Below are 16,434 nucleotides of genomic sequence, written 5' to 3'. Positions count from 1 at the left end.
ATATCACTATATATATGTGTACACCAAAAATAAATAACCGACTTAAAGTATTTAGCTAATAGTGATTACTACCCCTTTCCACTGGCTAAGCTAAATTAAATTTCCATTAGATCCTCAATTATCATCCAACCTCCTGTTACTACTTAGAACAATGCAGCCCTAACAACCCATAATCACCTTTGATTAGGTTTATTCACACCCCAAAACCTCCAATTACCTAACACAAAACTTTTATCACTGTTGACTAAGCCCAATCACACTAATTTCCAGAACTCCTAGTGAAACAGTACACCAAGAATCTCTAACACCTAAACAAATCGATTCTGGTTGCTTCTGCCTATGATCCGGATCAAGAATGTAGGGATTCTACTGAAAAAATCTAATAGATACACTGATGCATCAAGAGAAGATGAGTTAAACCATACCTCAATTCCCTATATCAGAAAACTACATATGGCATCCCTACAAACCGGATCAAGAAGGAAGAACAGCAAGAAATCATCGCAACAATCTGTTAACAACAACAACCTACTGATGTCCTTACCTCTGCTCTTTAATTGCCGGAGATGATCACAAATTCGGTGAAGGAAACAACCCCATCAAGTTGTGGTGGCCGGAAACACCACATCACCTCTGTCCACAGAATCGAAACCACTCGAATTAATACCATAGGAAGAATCAGAACCCAAATTCAAGGCAGGGAACAACCCCCTTACCTCCAATCCTTCGATTAGGGCTCGGTCCTGTTTCTTGCTAACGAACAGGGAAGGGATCGGAAACCTTGATTCACAGCCAAAACCTACCCGAATCAAAAACAGAAGAAGATCAGAGGATCAAGGCTCGAATTCACAACCCAAAACCAAACCCTTACCTCCAAGATCGAAGTTAGGACATGATCTGCCCTTGCCGACAAACAAAACCGGGAAATCGGAAGGAAACAATGGGCGTTACCTCACACCACCGGTTGTCGATGCCCAGATCCAACGCCGATGCCCTTGGTTCCTTCCCGGCAGCCGGCGAAATCCCCAAACCGAGCTCCGTCGCTGTTGTTCACCGAGATCAGAGAAGGGAGGAAGGAATCGGGAAGAAAGAGGGTTCGGCTGTCACTAACCGCTCTTCCTCTCAACGCTCCTAAGTCCGCTCCTCGCCGGCGCCACCGAGAGAAGAAAATGTCGCCGGTTTCGACCGCGTGAAGTCCGAAGTCGCGAGCGGCAGAGAACGAACAGAGAAGAGAGTCGGGAGGGAAAAAGAAGGCTTCGGCGCTTTATATTGAGGTTAATCCCAACCTTAGATTAGCTTAATTAAAACCTAAGTTTAACCTTAATCAATTCCCACTTAATTTGGGTATTCCAAACCTGTCTCCATCTAACCCTATCGATATATCCCTCAAAACGAGTCATACGAACTCCGTTTAACTCCAGAAAAATTCCTAAAAATTCTTAAAAAAATTTTCTAAGGTTATTCCACAATAACCCTAAAAATAGTTTCGCATATATTACAACTAGTGATTCTCAAAAAAAAAGGGATAAGAGAAGTGCCTGTTCCAGTTTCAATCTTGTCCCTTCCGCTACATATCATGTCAAATCCACCCTATTCAAAAGGGAACGAACATAATCTCAGAAGTTTTTCCAATCATTTTGGGAATGTCATTATTGACAACATAACTTGGCTCTTGATCACCTTCAATGAGCACAAGGGCAAGGATTGAAATAATCTTAACTTAAAGTATGTGCTTAGCCATTAAAGTGCGATCAAGAGTTATGTTCGCATGACAATATCTCAACAGTAAAGAATAATTACTTGATATGCCTCTGCAAGGATGGTGATAGTAAATGAATTTGATGAAATAAGCAACCCAGTCTTTTTTGCATATTTCATAAAACTGTAGTCGCCTTACTAAACAACATGTTATTTACTTAACTTTCTTCAAAATGGTTTCTCAGTTTGATGAACCTCCCACTTTTTTTCTCTTACACAGGTTATGGTTTCATATGTAGTTCTTAATTTAATAATTAATCATGTCAGGTAATATTGAATTTGGGACGACCGATCCGGTACTACTAAAATTTCCTACCGACCGCTAGAGTAAACCGGGAAGCGTTGACGGCAGACGGCTCAGAAGTCCAACATCTCTTGGTTGCGAGTCTCATTTGAAGAAAAAATCTTTACAAATGCGTCGTAGCTGGGAATCGAACCATGAGTATCTGAGTGACAACTGAGCACCCTTCCATTGTGATGTGCGTAGATCTTATAATCTTTTATGCATGTTTCGACGTACATTCACGTATTTTATTCATGATGAATTTATGCATTCTTACACTCCTTATCATGTTTACAGCATAATTACTCTTCTATTTCGGAGATATGCTCTTTGTGTGCATTTGTGTGGACAAGGATAACTTTTGGAGCACAAACGGTGATCGTCAACGTACCAGGGAGCAAAGAAGAAGGCTAACCGACACTGGCCGTGTGACCCTACACGGCCGTGCAACACATCCAGTGGAGGAGAACACGGTCGTGTGACCCTACACTGCTGTTTGAAGCATCCAGAGGCAAAGAAGAACACGACCATGTGGATCTCACACGGCCGTGTCACTTAACTCGTAGTCAAGAAGGAGTTGGCCATGCGATCCTGCACGGCCGTGGCACAGGCCGTGTTGCGCCCGTGCCTTACCCTATAAAGGGGTTCTAAACTTCTTCTCAAGGGGGAAGAGGTGGCCGTTCGAAGAAAGATCACCTTGGTGCCGTTCCACGCTATCCCGGACCTCCGTTCGACGATCCGAGGGTGTCTTCATAATCACATCAACTTCAAAAGCAAAGGGGTGAATCCAATGATCACTCGATACCATTGGATAAGTGTTTCTCTTCCTTCCTTCTCTTAATTTGGAATTGAATGTTGTATATCATGATATCTTTGGGTTCTCCTCTTTCGTCTATGGAGTAGATTCATTGTTCTAGGATTAGAGAGTAGTTGTGGTTAAGGGTACGATGTAACAACTCATGTTTATGCCTTTTATCTATTATGTGATATTGAGTTGCTCTTGTATCTATTCTATTTGACATGCATGAGAATTGCTCACGTTTGATTGTCATATAGATTGAATGTTTGTGTAGAGATTGTAAATCTTGTAGAGAGAGTACTTTAAATCGTATACCCGAGGGGTCATAGTGACAGGGGTAATCCGTTCACGGACGTCTAGGATATTCCCTTGAAAGAAGAAGAAACTCCTTCATAAGGAAGTAGGAAACCGTGTTGAACTCATATCTTTATTTTTATTGTTATTAACTAGTCATGTGTTCCTATAATCTATGACCGAGATGCCCTCATGACAAGGGTTAACCGTTACTGGATTTTACATGGATCATCTCTATTCAATACTTAGAGATAATTGATGTGCGTAGATTATATACTCTTTTATGCATGTTTTTTACGCACATTTACATACTTTGAGCATGCTTGATCTATGCATTTTTATACTTCCAGCTTTCCTTTTAGCATATTTACTCTTTTGGTTCGGAGATCTGTTTTTTGTGCATTTTCTGTACACAGGAGTCGATTTGGTGAAGAATCTACATCTTTGGGCATGCATTGGAGGAAACGAAGGGAGAAAGCACCGGGCCGTGTACCTCACACGGCCCTGCACTAGTATGGAGCTCGGGCCGTGTGGAGTTTGGCACCAACAGAAGAGGAAGATGACATGGCCATGTGAACCTCGCACGGCCGTGTCAAGATTTGAAGCCAACTGCAGGAAGCCTTACATGGCGTGTGGATCTACACGGAGTGAGACTTCCAGAGACCAGCGGTGTGGCGTGTGCACCACACGTGTAGCATTTCCAGAGCAGGGGTTCGGCGTGTGGAGTCACACTGCAGTGCTGGCGAGAGGGACGGACATGGCCGTGTGAATCTCACACGGCCGTGTCACGGGGCCGTGTGGCGCCCGATTCCCTCCTCTATTTAAACCCTTCTTCATGAATTGAAAGGGGATCTCTCCCCCTTTGGGAGAAAGCAGGATTTGGTGGTTTCCTCCCATTCTTGGGAGGATTTCTGGGCGATTTTAAGGGAGATCTCGACGATTTCAATTCCGGAGCGAGGATTGGATCCGAAGACAAGGCTTCTTCGTAGATAAGTTTTCTCTTTTCCCCTCTTCTTGTTTTCTTGGATTGGGGATTCAAGGAATGCTTGTAATCTCTATTTCTTCGGATTTTCTTCCTCGATTCATGGAGTAGATCTTGTATTCTAGGATTAAGGGAGTATTTGTATGATGGATTGATGTAATCTCTTATGGATTTGCCATTTTCTTGTTTCAATGACATTATCTTGCTTGTATCAATTAGATCTTGAATGATTGATGGTGATTTGTGCTTAATTCTCATTCTTGATTGATTGTTTGGATTTCTTATGGACTTTGTAAAGATAAACTCTCACTCGATCATCCCAGGGATCCACGTGACAGGTGCAAGCCCGTGTAAGGACGTTTGAGAGATAATCTTGAAGAGGAAATAGGGATATTCAAGAGAGTAGGATGGATTTTATGATTAGCTCCTTGTATCTTGATATATTAATGAGTCGTGGGCTTCTACGTTGATATCCGAGGAAAGCATAGTAATAGGTGCACTTCTGTGTAAGGACAACATAGGTACATGTCTAATTAATCCTATTTAGATACATTTCTCAGTCCTTAGCCGGTTGTCTATTGCAAGAGGGAACCGACAACTTTCTACATGTTTGGCAATTGAGGGATAAGAATTGGTGAACCATTTACATTCAAGAAATCTTACAAAGAAACCGAAACTCCTAGAATCTTCCTTTATCATAACCCAAAACACTAAACTCTTGTTTGTTGATCTTTAATATTAGAGTTGTTTACCTTTACTTTGCTTTTGAAACGATTGGATAGTTGTTTAGCTAATTCGCATTGAGACATTTCTAGTGCTTATTCCAGTCCCTGTGGATACGATAATCTATTATATTACTTGCGACATTTCCGTACACTTGCGGAGAGTAACAAGTTTTTGGCGCCGTTGCCGGGGACTGCGCTATAACATTAGGAATTATCAATTGAGTTAGACTAAATATAACATTTGTTTTCCTTTCATATTGCATAGTTGTAACTAATCATTAGATGTCTGTTTTTTTTTACTTTCTTGTATAACTTTCACTTCTTGTTAATTCCTTTTTTACAAATTCAATTCTGCATTTTTTATTCTTCGAATTTTCTTTTTGTGTTGAATTGCTATCTGCTATCTTGTTCTTGTGTATGCAAAGATCTAACTTTGCAGGGGAATTCTTTCCTTTCGACCCTGAGATTGATAGAACTTTCCATAAAAGAAGAATTCTGCAAAGGCAAATTAAAGAACAGGAACATTTGAATATGGCAAATAGACCACTTAAGGATTATGCATCACCCTATGTGAGAGGTTTTCGATCTAGTATTTCAAGACCTTCAGTGGAAGCTAATAACTTTGAGATCAAACCCGCAATTATATCTATGGTGCAGCAGAACCAATTTGGTGGAGGACCTCATGAGGACCCTAATCAACACTTAGAGGTCTTTTATGAAATATGTGGTACCATGAAAATGAATGGAGTTCCTTCAGATGCAGTTAGATTATTATTATTTGGGTTTTCTTTAAGAGATAGGGCAAAGCAATGGCTGAATTCTTTAGCCCCTAACAGCATCACCACTTGGGAGCAGTGTGAGCAACAGTTTCTTGATAAGTTCTATCCACCAAGCAAAACAGCTCATATGAGGAATTTAATTGCAAGCTTCAAGCAAACTGACTCAGAATCTCTTTTTGAAGCATGGGATAGATATAATAGTATGCTCAGACAATGCCCACATCATGGGTTGGAAAGATGGTTAGTGTTGCACACTTTTTACAATGGTATCAATTATCATACCAAAGTGTCCCTTGATTCAGCTGCTGGAGGGGCACTTATGAACAAAAGCTTAGATGAAGCCGAAGAAATCATTGAAAGTGTAGCATAAAATCATCATCAATGGGCAAATGAAAGAAGTGGTGGCTATTCCTCTGTAAACCCAACAATTAAAGCATCAGGGAAGTTTGATGTAGATGCAGTCACTCTTTTGTCTACAAAATTGGACGCTCTTACAAAGAAATTTGAGAATATGGGGACTAGTGCTAATATGGTCAATGCTATTAGTACATCTTGTGAAGTATGTGGGAGTTCAGAGCATTCAAATGACTCATGTCCATTGGGAGCTATCACTGCACAAATCAATCAACTTGAACAATGTGATGCAATCATGAGTTACAATCAAAGGCAGAACAACCCATACTCAAATACTTATAACCCTGGATGGAAGAGTCATCCAAATTTTTCTTACAGAAATAATCAAGACCAAGGACCATCTATGGGGGCAAGACCAAATTTTCAAGCTGGGCAACAAAATTTTCAACATCTATCTTCTCAAGGCTTACCAAAGTCAAATGTTGAAAAGATGCTTGAAGAAATTATCTCAACTCAGAATGAAATGAAGCAAGATATAGCAAAGCTCATTCAGAGAATGGATAATTCTGAAAAGCATCAAAAGATTCAGGATAGTCAAATTGCCCAACTAGCTTCCTCATCATCCAGAGCACCAGGACAACTTCCAGGAAAACCTGATGTGAATCCTATGGAGCATTGCAATAGGATTGAGCTTAGGAGCGGACGGACCTTGGGAGACTCCCAAGTGACTGCTTCAAAAGGGATACAAAAAGAAGAAGAGCTCCCTCCTCCTATACCGAATCAGATTCAAGCTAATGAGGAGAGTACCATTGAGGTTGAAGAGACTCTTCCACTGAACCATCAGAGCAAAGCTGTCCCTTTTCCTCAGAGACTTACAATGCTCAAGAAGGATGAAGAATTTGGCAAGTTTCTAGAAAAGGTTAAGGAAATTTATGTAGAGGTACCTCTTATTGATGCTATTCTACAAATGCCTAGATTTGCCAAATTTCTGAAGGATCTCATGTCAAATAAGAGAAGAAGAGGAGAGGTCGAGACCATTGCGCTTAGTGAGGAATGTAGTGTTATTTTTGAGAAGAACACTTCTCCAAAACTGAAGGACCCAGGGAACTTTTATATTCCTTGCAACATAGGAAAAGAATTTTTTGAAAAAACTTTTTGTGATTTGGGGGCGAGTGTTAGCCTCATTCCCTATTCAATTTGTAATAAATTAGGTCTCAAAAACATTAAACTTACTACTATGGCACTTCAACTTGCCGATCATTCCTGCAGGTACCCTTTGGGTATTATAGAGGATGTGCCGGTAGAGGTGGATGGGAACGTTATTCCCACAGATTTTGTTGTGTTGGACATGGAAGAGGACCCTAGGATTCCTATCATATTAGGAAGACCTTTCCTTGCTACAGCTGGAGCTAAAATTGATGTCAAAAATCATAAGCTTTCTTTGGTAATTGGTAAGGAAAAGTTGGAATATGATTTATCTAATATCTCTAACCATGTCTCGTCTCTTTTAAATGCTTGTAGCAGGACAAGCATTTATAAACTTGAGGAATGGAATTTCCATCCTCATGGAAGGCCACCGAATGAAGGAGACAATGTGGTGGAAGATGTTGGGAAAAGATCTCCCAACAGAAACGAAAAGTATATCTGTCCTCCAAGGGCGAGGAAAAGGAGCGAATGATTAAGTTTGGTCGAGCTAAAGACCTTAAACAAGCGCTTCTTGGGAGGCAACCCAAGGGTTTTTTTAGTTAGTTTTGATTTGTATTGTAATTTCTTTTAGTTTGATGCATTCTTTTGATTTTGTTTTCAGGTTAGGTGCAAAACAGAGTCAGGCCGTGTGCTATACACGGCCAGGCAAAGGTTGCAGAGAATGGAAGTGTTTGGGCCGTGTCATCCAGACACGGCCGTGTGGGATCTCCCGAGGAGAAAAAGGTATAGGCCGTGTCATAGACACGGCCGTGCAAAGAATCCCGAGAGGAAAGATGGAGAGGTCGTGTCCCAGACACGGCCGTGCGAGGAATCCAGAGAAGGAAGAGGGGGAGGCCGTGTGGATCTACACGGCCCGTGCAAAGAATCCCGAGAGGAAAGATGGGGAGGCCGTGTAGATCTACACGGCCCGTGTAGGAGAACTATTAAAGTCTACCTCCTACCTCACACGGCCAGATCTTGGCCGTGTTCCGCACACCCCCAACTCTCCAAAACATATCTTTCTCTCCCAATTTCTTAAAAACTCCTCTCTAATCTCTCAAGATCTTTTAGATCCGATTCTCCTCCTCTCTAAGACTTGGACTTTTGTTCTCTTAACCTAAGATCTTTTGTTCTTTGAAGTTTTGTTCTTTGAAGTTCCACAACTCTAAATAATTCTTCCCCTATCTAAACTCATCAAGATGTCCAATATTTTGAAGAGATTACGCAAAGGAGGTGGTGGATCTAGTGGAGACAAAGAGAAGGAGCCATCAAGAGACAAAGGAAAACAACCAGTGAAGGGCAAAGGCAAAAGGACTTCACGCAACGAAGGTAATGACAATGAATTCAATATTGTGTTCAGAAATGATGATCAAGTAACTAGATTTGCAATTCTTGTCAATAGAAAGATAGTGTGTACTAGATATATGGACCCAACTGTTCTTGATATGCTTGGAATTAGGGAAGATGTAGATTTGATGATTGGGTTTTTGGATTGGAGTGATATTATGTACACACATTTGCCTACATATCCTCGTCTTGTTTTGGAATTTTTAAGTTCATTGGATGTCCATTTTACTAATGAAGATGATTATTTTGGAAAAATCTCTTTTAGATTAATGAATCAAGAATTTCTATGGGCATTTAGTGACTTTAATTCTTGTTTTGGAATAACCACGGGTAGCCCTCGTAGGTTTGATCCAAGGTTTAATTGGAATCATTTTTGGAATGCAATAACTGGGTTAGATCAACCTTATGAGCCTTCAAGAGCTAAGGCCTCCCATATGCAAAACCCCATCTTTAGGTATCTACATAGAGTCATGAGTAAAACTATTTTTGGTAGGGGAGAGAGTGATGGGGTGGTTAAGAAGATAGAGCTTTATGCTTTATGGGCTATGCTTTATAAGGTTGAATTTGACTCTGGTTTTCATTTTGTTCAAACCTTATTGAGATCAGCTAGGGCATCATCGGGATCAATTATTTTTGGTGGTTTGATTACCCGAATAGCTTGTAATTTAAATCTTGATGTTGATGGGTTGGAAATAATTCATGGTAATGACATGATTGACATTGATACATGTCTTGCTATGAAAATGATCGTTCGGGATGAGAATGGTTTCGCGTTTCCTAGGAGGAGTGGTTCTCCTTTACCCCTTCCTTTTCCTGAACGAACTACTATTCGTAACCCGGCTAATTGGGTAATTTCTGAGTTAGATTTTGAGGATAACCCTTCTATACCTGGAGACACTGAGCCACATAATGAACCCTCGTCATCTGGACATACGCAGCCTTCTAGTTTTATGGAGCCTGCTAGGCATTCTTTTGCATATGGCACGGGATCTTCTAGGTTTGATTTTTCAGATTTTCGTACGTCTCTAGAATCACTTCATGAGAAGCAAGATTCCCAACGAAAAATGTTGGAGGGGCGCTTCTCTTTATCTGATGATCAGTTTAGGGAGGTACAAAATCATTTTCAGTTTACGAGGAATTTTCAAGGTCAAGTGGCTGAGTTTGTGCAGGATTATGATACTGATCAGGCTAGGATGAGAGATTTTATGCAGAATATGACGCTTACTAGCCAACAAGTTGATGCTTTATATGAGTATCATAGATCCTTGGGTGAGATTCCAGGTTTTCCTAGTTTTCCTATTGGCCAACCACGTCGTAGACCTCCTTTCCCTCGTCCACCTCCACCTCCTCCACCATACTGATTTCATCGGGACGATGAAAAGTTTAAGTCTGGGGGGTGTCATGTATTGTTTAGTTTAGTTTTCAGTTTTTAGTTTTTGATTAGTTTTTCATGTTGGTTCTTATTTTCATTGCTTGTTGCTTTATTTTGCTTGTTTTTGAAATAATCATGGCAAAAAAAAAATTTTGAGAACATCAAATCTTCACTTATATGCTTTCTTGGATTCAAGTGAAATGTTAGCACGATTATTGTCTCGATTTATGATGTTCGCATGATGCTACTAGTAAACTTTGTGTAGTTCTTTTTTCTATCTTGGGAAGCATTAATAAGCTAAGAATCTTATGGTGATGAGTTTTAGTTTTGGTTCAACCTTAAGGATTTTATCTTCACTATACTTGTGCTTGATGCTTGAATAGTTGATGTCATTGAAATAGTCATGATTCATCTTGTTTGCTTAGTACTTGGTTTCCATGGTGATCTCTCAACTTTCATTTTGGTTACTGGATGAGGCTCAAATCATTAAAGCTCATTTGGAAAAATCAAAATATCCCAACATGTGTGCTAAAAGTACATTTGTGAATAAGTTTTGCACAATGCAAACACTTATAAAAAAATTAAAAAAAAAAGAACAATAAGGGATATAAAAAAATAGTTGTCATGAATGGAATCTAGCAAGTCACCCCTTTGAGACCGAGTTAGGTTACTGGGGAAATGACTGTTTAGTTTCTCTTGAGATTGAGCACACCTTTGAGACCTTGGGTTAGTTGAGAAATATGAACCAAGTGAATGGTAAGTAAGTGCCTATCACTGGTTACTTGTCTTTCACTGGAAACATTAGGAATTCAAATTTGATGACGACTTGACTAGGACATGGATTGAAACTTGAAGGGTGTTGAGTTACTTTTACACTGCGCACAAGATTCTTATGCTTGAACCATACTTTACTTGTTTCCATGATCAAGCTTGTTAATGAAACTTTTTGATAGAGTTAGGAAAGTGCACTGGGTTTTATGAATGTGTTGTAGAACATATGAATTTAGGCTGCAACATTTTGCTTGAGGACAAGCAAAGAGGTGTATGTGATGTGCGTAGATTATATACTCTTTTATGCATGTTTTTACGCACATTTACATACTTTGAGCATGCTTGATCTATGCATTTTATACTTCCACTTTCCTTTTAGCATATTTACTCTTTTGGGAGATCTGCTTTTGTGCATTTTCGTACAGGAGTCGATTTGGTGAAGAATCTACATCTTTGGGCATGCATTGGAGGAAGCGAAGGGAGAAAGCACCGGGTCGTGTACCTTATGGAGCTCGGCCGTGTGGAGTTTGGCACCAACAGAAGAGGAAGATGACATGGCAGTGTGAACCTCGCTGGCCGTGTCAGATTTGAAGCCAACAGGCGGAAGCCTTACATGGCGTGTGGATCTACACGTGTGACTTCGAGACCAGCGGTGTGGTCGTGTGCACCACAGTGTAGCATTCCAGGAGGAGGGTTCGGCGTGTGGAGTCACTGCAGTGTGCGGCTGGCGAGAGGGGCTGGACATGGCCGTGTGAATCTCACACGGCCGTGTCACGGGGTCGTGTGGCGCCCGAATCCCTCCTCTATTTAAACCCTCCTTCATGATTTGAAAGGGGATCTCTCCCCCTTTGGGAGAAAGCAAGATTTGGTGGTTTCCTCCCATTCTTGGGAGGATTTCTGGGCGATTCAAGGGGAGTTCTCGACGATTTCGGCTCCGGAGCGAGGATTGGATCCGAAGGCAAGGCTTCTTCGTAGATAAGTTTTCTCTTTTCCCCTCTTCTTGTTTTCTTGGATTGGGGATTCAAGGAATGCTTGTAATCTCTATTTCTTCGGATTTTCTTCCACGATTCATGGAGTAGATCTTGTATTCTAGGATTAAGGGAGTATTTGTATGATGGATTGATGTAATCTCTTATGGATTTGCCATTTTCTTGTTTCAATGACATTATCTTGCTTGTATCAATTAGATCTTGAATGATTGATGGTGATTTGTGCTTAATTCTCATTCTTGATTGATTGTTTGGATTTCTTATGGACTTTGTAAAGATAAACTCTCACTCGATCATCCGAGGGATCCACGTGACAGGTGCAAGCCCGTGTAAGGACGTTTGAGAGATAATCTTGAAGAGGAAATAGGGATATTCAAGAGAGTAGGATGGATTTTATGATTAGCTCCTTGTATCTTGATAGATTAATGAGTCGTGGGCTTCTACGTTGATATCCGAGGAAGGCATAGTAATAGGTGCACTTCTGTGTAAGGACAACATAGGTACATGTCTAATTAATCCTATTTAGATACATTTCTCAGTCCTTAGCCGGTTGTCTATTGCGAGAGGGAACCGGCAACTTTCTACATGTTTGGCAATTGAGGGATAAGAATTGGTGAACCATTTACATTCAAGAAATCTTACAAAGAAACCGAAACTCCTAGAATCTTCCTTTATCATAACCCAAAACACTAAACTCTTGTTTGTTGATCTTTAATATTAGAGTTGTTTACCTTTACTTTGCTTTTGAAACGATTGGATAGTTGTTTAGCTAATTCGCATTGAGACATTTCTAGTGCTTATTCCAGTCCCTGTGGATACGATAATCTTTTATATTACTTGCGACATTTCCGTACACTTGCGGAGAGTAACAATAATGACTCTAACTTCTTATAAGGGCACGTTAATTGAAGATAGGAAAATGGTATATCGTGATACATTAGTACACACCATAATGAAACCGAACTCCTAGAATACTCCCCAAATTATGATAAATAACTTTACCTCTAGCTCTTTTATCTTCCTTCTAGGCTTCATCTTTCCTTCTCAATAGATAACTACCAACCATTGATAGTTTAGCTAATTTTACGTGAGCGATAGCTAGTGCTTATAACAAGTCCCTATGGTTTTGATATCTTTTGTATTACTAATGATGTAACCGTGCACTTATGGTACGTAACAAGTTTTTGGCGCCATTGCCAGAGACTATGCTTATAACATTAGCGATAATCATATTGAGTTAGACTAAATCTTATTTTCTTTATTTTTCTCTGCATTTTACTTTTTATTTTTTTTCATTTTTGCAATTTTATTTCTGCATTATACTATCTATTTTGAAAAAAAAAAAAGAAAAAAACCTTCATTTTCTTATTGCACATAGAATATTCAATACCTTGTTCTTGCATGCGAAGAGCTAATCTTTCAAGAGAACTTTTGTCGTTCGACCCAAAGATTGATAGAACTTTCCTGAGGAGAAGAAACTTGCAAAGACTCCAAGCAAAACAAAAAGCATCTGAGATGGCTGACAAACCTTTGAAAGACTACGCAACCCCCTATGCACGCAGACTTCGATCTAGCATCACTAGACCACCAATTGAAGCTAACAACTTTGAGATAAAGCCTGCAGTAATCCACATGGTTCAGCAAAGTCAATTTGGAGGAGGATCACATGATGACCCGAACCAACATTTGGAACAATGAAGGTGAATGGAGTTCCACTAGAAACAGTGAGACTACTTCTCTTTGGGTTTTCTCTGAGGGACAGAGCCAAGTAGTGGTTTAATTCCTTGCCAACGAATAGTATTGCATCATAGGAACAGTGTGAGCAGCGATTTCTGGATAAATTTTACGCGCCAAATAAAACAGCTCACATAAAGAACTTAATAGTGAGTTTCAAACAAACAAACTCAGAGTCGTTATTTGAAGCATGGGACATATTCAAAAGTATGCTCCGACAATGCCCCCATCATCAGATTGAGAAGTGGTTGGTACTACATACATTTTATAATGGCATCAACTATCATACGAAGGTGTCCCTCGATTCTGCAACAAGAGGAGCCTTAATGAACAAAAGCTTAGATAAAGCCGAAGACATAATAGAAAATGTAGCCCAGAACCATCATCAGTGGGCATCTGAGAGATCTGGAGGCCCTTTCTCTGGAAATCCAATCAAGGCATCAGGAAAATTTGATGTAGATGCAATCACACTCATGTCTGCAAAGTTAGATGCTTTGACCAAAAAGTTTGAGATCATGGGGAATAGCATGGCCAATGCAATTGTATGTGTGTGCGAGACCTGCGGAAGTTCAGACCATGCTCAAGAAAATTGCCCCCTAGGGTCATTATATGTACAAATAAATCAACTTGAGCAATGCGATGCAATAGTCAGTTACAACTAAAGACAGAACAATCCGTACTCCAACACATACAACCCTGGGCAGAGGAATCATTCAAATTTTTCTTACCGGGGTAATCAAGACCAAGGAACATCTAAGGGGAAAAGTCAAGCTACCAATTTGGGCATCAAACCTATCAACAATAGCAGCCTTCACAAGGCTATCAGTTGTCCAGGATAGAAAAGATGCTTGAGGAAGTTCTCGCTGAACAAAGGAAAATGAAAAATGATCTCAAGCAATTGAATCAAAGAATGGAGAACTCTAAGAAGCACCAAAATATGCATGATAGTCAAATTGCTCAGATAGCTCAGTTCTTCTCAAGAGTACCAGGAGCATTGCCAGAAAAGCCTGATATAAACCCAGTGGAATATTGCAATCTCATTGAGCTAAGGAGCGGACGGACTTTGGGAGATCCCCAAATGACTGCCCAGAAAGGAATCGACTCAAAGGAAGAGCATTTTCCTTTCACACCGAATTTGGTCCAGACCAAAAACAAATAAGAGATCATCAAGAAGGGTGAAGGGACTCTTCCATTTCTACCACAAAGTCAAAAGAATTCCTTTCCCCCAAAGGCTAATAACAACCCAAAAGTACGAGAAGTTCCATAGGTTCCTAAAACAGGTTAAAGAGATTTGTATTGAGGTACCTCTTATTGACGCACTTCACCAAATGCCAAAGTTCACCAAATTTCTGAAGGAAATTTTGTCCAACAGAAGATAGAAGAGCGATTTCGAGACCGTAGCATTGACAGGGAAATCCAGCCAATGAACTGTAAATGCTCTGTAAAATGCTCTGTATTTAAATGCTCTGTAAAATGCTCTGTAAAACGCACTGGCCAGGCACCAATTTATTTGGTATCAGAGCATGGGTTACGATGCTCTGTATTTTCTTTTTATCTGATACCAATATTTTTGGTATCAGAGCAGGTTACGATACTTACTTTTTGTTTTGGATTTTGACTTAGTCTGATACCAATTTATTTGGTATCAGAGCATGGGTTACGATGCTCTGTATTTTCTTTTTATCTGATACCAATTTATTTGGTATCAGAGCAGGTTTACGATACCTGCTTCTATGTTATGGACTTGTGAGTTTATCTGATACCAATTTATTTGGTATCAGAGCTAGGCCCCGATTTCATATTTTTGTGTCCTAGAGTTTGCGAGCGTATCTGGGTATTTTCGGATTATAGGGATTTTCGTCGATTTTCTCGTTTCAGAATTCCGAGGTATTTTGACGAGGTTTTATTGGTTCTATTTGGGGGACTAAGCAGCGACAGGACATCGCTAGATGGCAAATAGGTAAATTTAGGTAATTTTATAGTTCTTATACCTGTAGTGATATCTGGATAACATTTTGTTTACAGATATGATACATACATGTATTCCAATACCGAGACGTGGTCGCCCCCATAAGAGGGCGATAGAGTCTCCGGAGATAGAGTCTCCAGAGAGATCTGCTAGGGTCGAGCTTGTCCGTCAGAGACAGACTCATCAGGATATTATAGGCACGTCAAATTATAAGATCCCGACGGTTCCAACTTTAGAGGTACATACCTCAACTGTACCACTAGTGGTATCACCTTCAGTATATACGACACCCCTCCAGTCGTGCCTACTACTGCGTACTTGAGGTACGAGATGAGGCAGAGATCTGGTGGGGCACTCAACGCTCGATTATAGGCGAGTAGCATATTACTTGGGCGAGATTTAGGGAGGCATTCGAGAGTCAGTATTTTCTCCGGGAGTATCAGATGACACGTCGGCAGGATTTTCTGAGTCTTCGACAAAATAATCGCTTAGTTATGGAATATAATGCCGAATTTAATCGGTTGTCCAGATTCTGTCCTGAGTTAGTTGTCGAGAATAGATCTCGTATGCTTCAGTTTGTCCAGGGACTAGACGGGCATCTTTATGTGAAGATTGCCGATTTTTGTAGTTCATCATACACAGAGGCACTGGATAGAGCTCTTATGATTGAGTCTGCTCATCAGAGAGTGAATGCAGACAAAAAGAGGAAGCAGACTGATCGGACTTCCGGACAAACCCAGCAGGCACAGACTACTGGGCAGCAGTAGAGCAGTCGCCCTCAGATGGGTCAGAGTACTTCTGGGTCATCTGGCCCACCCAAGAAGTCAGGACGATCTCCATCAAGACGTTCCCGGTCTGCTCAGTAGAATCGGAAACAGTCCACTGGTGACCCTTTCTGTACCAGATGCGGATCCCGAGATCACATCACCTCTGCATGCACCTTGAGACAGTCAGTCTGCTATTATTGCAAACTGCTTGGGCACTTGAGCTGAGATTGTTCCCTGAAGGCTCAGTATGTAGCTTCTGGGATTTCTGTTCCGGGAGGACAGTTTGGTCAGTTCGGGACTCAGCGAGGCGGGCCACAAGCCCAATC

At 40.6% G+C, this 16,434-nt stretch overlaps 1 non-coding gene across 1 annotated transcript; it reads right to left on the bottom strand.

Moving 5' to 3' along the window:
• Window positions 1-5,745: 5,745 nt before the first annotated feature.
• LOC122049944 lies at window positions 5,746-5,851 on the bottom strand. Its single transcript, XR_006131182.1, has one exon. It is a non-coding gene; the product is annotated as a small nucleolar RNA R71 (small nucleolar RNA).
• Window positions 5,852-16,434: the final 10,583 nt, after the last annotated feature.

This window comes from Zingiber officinale, chromosome 2B, assembly GCF_018446385.1.
Source record: "Zingiber officinale cultivar Zhangliang chromosome 2B, Zo_v1.1, whole genome shotgun sequence".
In the NCBI taxonomy this organism is placed as follows: domain Eukaryota; kingdom Viridiplantae; phylum Streptophyta; class Magnoliopsida; order Zingiberales; family Zingiberaceae; genus Zingiber; species Zingiber officinale.
The sequence above is the reverse complement of the archived record's forward strand: the minus strand, read 5'-3'. Positions and strand labels throughout refer to the sequence as shown.